Below are 6,819 nucleotides of genomic sequence, written 5' to 3'. Positions count from 1 at the left end.
TTTTTTTTCTCCTTTTGTCTCTCATAGTTGAGGTATACCTATGATGAAAATTACAGGCCTCTCTCATCTTTTTAAGTGGGAGAACTTGCACAATTGGTGGCTGACTAAATACTTTTTTTCCCCACTGTATGTGTGTGTATATATGTGTGTATATATATATTGTAACGGGGCTGACGAGACGTGAGACGTGCGAATCCATGTGCAAGCTTTATTTAAAGCAACAATGTGATTTTCTGGATTTTTTTCCCTCATTTTGTCTCTCATAGTTGAGGTATACCTATGATGAAAATTACAGGCCTCTCTCATCTTTTTAAGTGGGAGAACTTGCACAATTGGTGGCTGACTAAATACTTTTTTTCCCCACTGTATGTGTGTATATATATGTATGTATATATATATATATTGTAACGGGGCTGATGAGACGTGAGACGTGCGAATCCATGTGCAAGCTTTATTTAAAGCAGAGAGGTCAGAAACACAGGCAGGGTCAAACAATGGCAAACAGGTATATGGCGGGCAAGACACAAGAATAACCCTAGGGCTAGCGAAGGTCAACGTTCGGCGAACAGAATCAAAAGGGTGAGACTAGAGGGATAAATCCAGGAACACAGGAAAAGGTCCAGGCATGGGCAAACAGAGTCCAAACGGCAAAACGACAGGGCAATCCAAAAACAAAGGCAGTGATACATACACGGGAAAACAGGCAAGGCAAGACTAGACTAAACTAAACTAGGAACTGTGAAAAAGACAAAACTAAGACAATAAACAGGCTCCGTATAGCAGCTAACACTAGGAGAGTGGAAAACGCAGAACAATACTAGAGACCAAACAGGACATAAACATGGAATGGCTTGGTAAAGTAGCTAACACTTGGAGAGTGAAAAATGCTAGACAATACTCGGCAGTGAGAGAGAGGAAGTCCATGGCTTATGGAGCATGTCTGATTGGATTGAGCTGTGTGTGTGTGTGTGTGTGTGTGTGTGATCAGTGCATTCAGCTGTGTGCGTGTAATCAGTGCAATGGTTGATGGGAAATGCAGTCCAGAGTGATGTGTAACAGTCTGTGTGCAAAGTCAATGTAATGGGAGAAGGGTGACCTCTGATGGCAAACAGACGGAAGTTCATGGACCGAATTCGTGACATATATAGATATGTGTATATATGTGTGTGTATATATATATAACACTCACTCTGATCCCCGTCATGCTGCCGAGTATTGTATAGCGTTTATCACTCTCATAGTGATAGCTACTCTACAGAGCTTGTCTAGTTTTTCCATAGCCTTATCTTAGTCTTGCCTTGTCTGTTTTCTCGTGTCCTGAGCTTTGCCTGTGTATCTCGGATTCCCCCTCTCGTCTTGCCCTACTCGGATACTGTTTGCCCCTGCCTGGACCTTTGCCTTGTACCTGGATTTATCCCTCTAGTCTCACCCTGTTTATTCTGTTCGCCGATCATAGACCCAGACTAGCCCTAGGTATATTCTTGTGTCTTGCCCTCTATATACCTGTTGCCATTGTCTGACCCTTGCCTGTTTCTGACCACGCCTGTGAATAAAGCTTGCACATGGATCCGCACGTCTCACGTCTTGTCAGCCCCGTAACAGTATGTGTATATATATTGTAACGGGGTGAAGAATCACACGACAAGAAATCTCAATCAATCCCCCGGAGGGTGGATTTATTGGGGTGAGGGGTGCTTGTGAGAAAGGTCCAGGTAGGTGCTCCGCGGCTCCAGCCCGATGACGTACCTCGAAGTGGAAGTCCTGGAGTGCGAGGAACCATCGGGTCACCCTGGCATTGGTATTCTTGGTGCGGGCCATCCACTGAAGGGGTGCGTGGTCCATGACCAGGGTGAACTTCCGGCCCAGGAGTTAGTACCGCAGCTCGAGGACTGCCCACTTGACAGCTAGGGCCTCCTTCTCCACCGCGGCGTAGTTCCTCTCGGCCGGGATCAGCTTCCTGCTGATGTAGATGATCGAATGCTCCTCACCCTCCTGGATCTGTCACAGGACGGCTCCCAATCCTGTGTCGGAGGCATCCGTCTGCAGCAGGAAGGGGCAGCTAAAGTCCGGGGCTCGGAGGACGGGCTCCGAGATGAGGTCCCCCTTCACCCTCTGGAAGGCCTCCTTCGCTGCTGGTGTCCACTGTACCTTCTCCGGCTGCCCCTTCCTGGTCAAGTCTGTCAGGGAGGCGGCTAAAGAGGAGAAGTTGGGGATGAAGCAGCGATAATACCCCGCCAACCCTAAAAAGGCTCGTACCTGGGTCTTGGTCTCGGAGCGGCGCGTACCGCCTCCACCTTCTTCTCCTGCAGCCGAATGAGACCCCGTCCCACCTGGAAATCCGGGTACTTTGCCTCGGAGAGGGCAAGGTGGCATTTGCGAGGGTTGGCAGTGAGTCCAGCCCTCCAGAGTGGATCACGACATTGTCCAGATAGGCCGCGGCGTAGGCCTGATGGGGCTGCAACAGGATGTCCATCATCCGCTGGAACGTGGCAGGTGCCCCGTGGAGGCCAAAAGGAAGGGTCCGGTACTGCCAGTGGCCACTAGGGGTAGAGAAAGCAGTCTTAGGTTTGGCATTCTCAGAGAGGGGTACCTGCCAGTAGCCTTTGGTGAGGTCCAACGTCGAGATATCCCGGGCCCTTCCCAGCCGGTCCAACAGTTCATCCACCCGAGGCATGGGGTATCCGTCGAACTCGGATACATCATTGAGGCGACGGAAGTCGTTGCAGAAAGGGAGGGTGCCGTCCGGTTTCGGGACCATCACATAGAATGGGCTAAAATCACACCTGAGCAATGCATACGACTAGTTTCTCCATACAGGAGGCGTCTTGAAGCTGTCATTACCAACAAAGGCTTTTGTACGAAGTACTAAATAAATTTCAGTAAGCGTGTTCAGTACTTTTTCCCTGGGTCATTCCATTTTATTACACATAACTTAATTTCTGAACTTATTTGTATTGTTTTCTTTGAATGTATGGATTACTTGTGTTGTTACTGACATCTGGTGAAAATTTCATGTCAACAGCACCTTTAGAAATATATTTACTGAGAAAAATGGGGATGTTTCAATACTTGTTTTTCCCGCTGTATGTATGTGTGTGTGTGTGCATATATATATATATATATATAGAGAGAGAGAGAGAGAGAGAGAGAGAGAGAGTATATATCTGATAGTTCTCCAAAATATCTATAAATAAACAGCCTAATGTAAATGAAATATAATATCAGCCACTATTTGAAAAAAAAAAAAAATCCCTTAACACTCTTCTGGAGAACCTCTCAGGGCATATAGTAGGTTGTGCCATTGTGAGTGCTTATTGTCCAGCATGTGATGTAGTATATACAGTAACCTGGGCTTTTTCAAAGTCTCTCACCTTTAAAACGCTCCCATCCCCAGCAGTGTTTCTACCCATGTTCCTTAGCATATGCTGCACCGTGTAGGTCTCTGCTCCACTTCACCTCTGCATCATCTCCATACAGCTCCAGATGGCCTCCTGCCCCCCAGGCTGGCAGCTGCCACCCCCACCTCACTGCAGGTGGCCTGGGCTGCTCCAGCATGTCACAATGCTCCCGGACCTCTGCGCTACCAGCTCCAGATGAGGACTTCAGCTTCCCCACAAGTTCACCAGTAAGCCATGAAGACCTTTTACAGTGTACACATGCACTTTTCCACACTACATACACATGTAGGTCACCGCTACTGTTGCAAACATGCAATCATCAGTGATCATTTTTTATTTTCAGTACAAAAGAACTATTGCTCAAAGGCAGTGACTTTGGATACATCTATGAGTATTTGATCTAAAGAGAAGAAATAAGTGGTTATGCTGTTGTAGAGCAGATGTACAGGAATATCAAATAGTAGGCCTTGACCAGGGCTGTACTTATGAAAAAAACTGCTTCTGTAAAAAGAAAAAAAAAGAAACCAATGTTTTATCTAATATGTATGCATTACATGCTCCCTGACAACAAATTGCAATTTAATCAGAAATAGGGGAATTCTCATTCTGTTGTAATAAATAAATGACTAGGCGCATGTATTATACATAACCCTAATTTCCTGGGATTCTTTTAAAATGTATTTCATTGTTCATGTGATTTATTTATTATACTCCTTGGTAAATTTGATCGCGGGGCTCTGTGGAAGTTGATGCTGCTTAAAAACCAGCAAAGATTTGTTCCAATCAGCAGGATTTGTAAGCCATTTAATGCAGCGTGGTTATATCTATTTTTCATTTCAGTTCAATAAAAATATCCACTTGCATTTTCACCAGAATAATGTCATATTCTAACCATAGACGTTGATGAGTGCATTCAATCCTAAACTCACTTTTGATTTGCTAAGCACTTAACGGAAAATATATTTTAATCATTTTAAAGCCCATATTAGGTCAGAATCTATAAGCTTGTGTACTACTAAGAGTTGACAAAATTAGGTTTAGCTAATGTAAACATTTAAAATACAATCTTTATGCTAATAAAGCATAATAGCAGATATGTTCACTGATTATAAACCTAACAGACCACTCAGATCATTAGGATCGAGTCAGTTAGAAATACCAAGGGTTCACACAAAACAAGGGGAGTCCGCTTTTAGTTATTATGCCGCCCGCAGTTGGAATTAGCTTCCAGAAGAGATCAGATGTGCTAAAACATTAGTCACATTTAAATGCAGACTCAAAACTCATCTGTTTAGCTGTGCATTTACTGAATGAGAACTGTGCAATGTCCGAACTGATTGCACTATATTATATGTATAATCGTTTTCTATTCTTAACTGTTTTAAATTCATTTTAAACCTCTTAAATCAATTTTTAAATCATTTTCAAAGTTTTAAATGCTTTGTTTTATTGTTGTGATTATTAAAAAAAAAAAATTTCATTTCTTTTATGTAAAGCACTTTGAATTACCATTGTGTATGAAATGTGCTATATAAATAAACTTGCCTTGCCTTGCCTTGCCTAATAAGCAATTAGCTAATAGTGAAAATTGGTCCCTAAACTAAAGTGTTACCATTTTTTAGGACGGACCCTTTAAATTTAAATGTTACAACATTTCTATTTGAAATAAATTCTGTTGTTATTAATTATTGTGTTTGTATTCATCAAATCCTGAAACAATGTATCATGGTGTAACAAAGTTTGTAGATCGAGAAGAAGGAGGCGGGAACCGGCGAACATTTAAATAAAACTTTAATAATAAAATAAACACAAAATAGCGCGACAGCCCCTCACGGACGACTGTCGCGCACAAACGAAACCAAAACACAAAATAAAATCCAGGCCTGGTCCTCTCTCGTCTTTCCCTGTCGTCACTCCTCCTTTGTATCCTTCCGGAGCTCCTCCGTGAGACTCGAGACCGGTGAGTGGCGCAGGTGTCGCGCATTCACAATTACTCCACCGGCCTCGCTCCGTTCCCACGGCTCTCGGCCCCGCCCCTCTCGTCACACATGGTTTCCAAAAAAAAAATATTAAGCAGCACAACAGTTCCCCTTCGGGAACTCGAGCTGCGTCAGAAAACGCTAGGGGAACGCCTTCAGCGATACCAAGCTCTGAATCATATGTGTAATCAGTCCGCGGCGGGTGACGTCATGACCAGGAAGCTTTAAAAGCACGTGGGACGGGCGAGTCCCTATCTTCTTCCTCACCTGCCAGATCCACTGCCCGCTCGCTGGGATCGGAAGCCCGTTCTGCGGCTACTCCCCCCCGGAGAGCGGGCTCGGCACTTCTCCTATCCTCCTCCGAGGAGGTTGATGTGGAGAGCGTAGAGGATTCGCCCCCTCATATAGGGAGGTCCAAAAACAGAGCGTTTCCTCTCGCGCTCCCCCACAGCGAGACCGAGGCCGGCGGCGCTCTAAGTCGGGGGCTTCTAATGCGAGGCCCGATCTGAGGGTCATGCTTCAGTCGAGGAAGTCCTCGACGAAGCAACGTAGCGGAGCCGAGAGCCTCGCCACCCCTTCGGGGGTCTCTCAAGCAGCTAGTTCTGCGATCTCCTGCCGGTTCGCCGCGTCAGGGCACCCAGCTAGCAGCTACAAAGACACCAGAGGCCAGTCTCGAGAGACTGGTTCCCTTAGTAGATTATTTAGCAGCGTGGAAACTACTGCCAAATGTATCTCGTCGGGTCCTGCAAACTGTAGAAAGAGGCTATCGCATTCAGTTCGGCGCTCTGCCTCCACCTTTCAAAGGGGTTTTTCTCACAGTAGTGGGCCCAGAGCAGGCTCTGGTATTAGAACAAGAAGTCAATACTCTCTTGAGGAAGGAGGCCATCGAGGTGGTCCCTCCTCTCGACAGGGAGTCCGGGTTCTACAGCCAGTACTTCATCGTGCCAAAGAAGGATGGAGGGTTGCGTCCAATTTTAGATCTGAGGCTATTGAACCGCTCAGTCATGCGTCTGAAGTTCAAAATGCTCACTGTCAAATAGGTCGTGTCTCAGATCAGGTCCGAGGACTGGTTCGTCACGATAGATCTAAAAGATGCTTATTTTCATGTCTCCATCCTTCCAAGTCACAGGAAGTTCCTGAGGTTTGCTTTCAGGGGCAAAGCTTACCAATATCGGGTCCTTCCCTTCGGCCTAGCACTCTCACCCCGTACTTTCACGAAGTGTGTGGACGCTGCCCTGGCTCCTCTGCGGCTCCAGGCATCCGCATACTCAATTACATCGACGATTGGTTGATTTTAGCTCAATCAGAGCAGACGGCGGTTCGGCATCGAGATGTTGTTCTCGCTCATACGGGAATGTTGGGGTTAAGACTAAATGCCAAGAAAAGTGTGCTGTCTCCATTACAGAGGACCACTTATCTGGGCGTGGTGTGGGATTCGACCA

At 45.8% G+C, this 6,819-nt stretch overlaps 1 pseudogene; it reads left to right on the top strand.

Moving 5' to 3' along the window:
* Positions 1-6,819, top strand: part of LOC107590940 (usherin-like) — a 257,040-nt pseudogene that overhangs the window by 159,616 nt on the left and 90,605 nt on the right.

This window comes from Sinocyclocheilus grahami, unplaced genomic scaffold (genome assembly GCF_001515645.1).
Source record: "Sinocyclocheilus grahami isolate Dianchi unplaced genomic scaffold, SAMN03320097.WGS_v1.1 scaffold134.1, whole genome shotgun sequence".
Taxonomy (NCBI): Eukaryota; Metazoa; Chordata; class Actinopteri; order Cypriniformes; family Cyprinidae; genus Sinocyclocheilus; species Sinocyclocheilus grahami.
The sequence above is the reverse complement of the archived record's forward strand: the minus strand, read 5'-3'. Positions and strand labels throughout refer to the sequence as shown.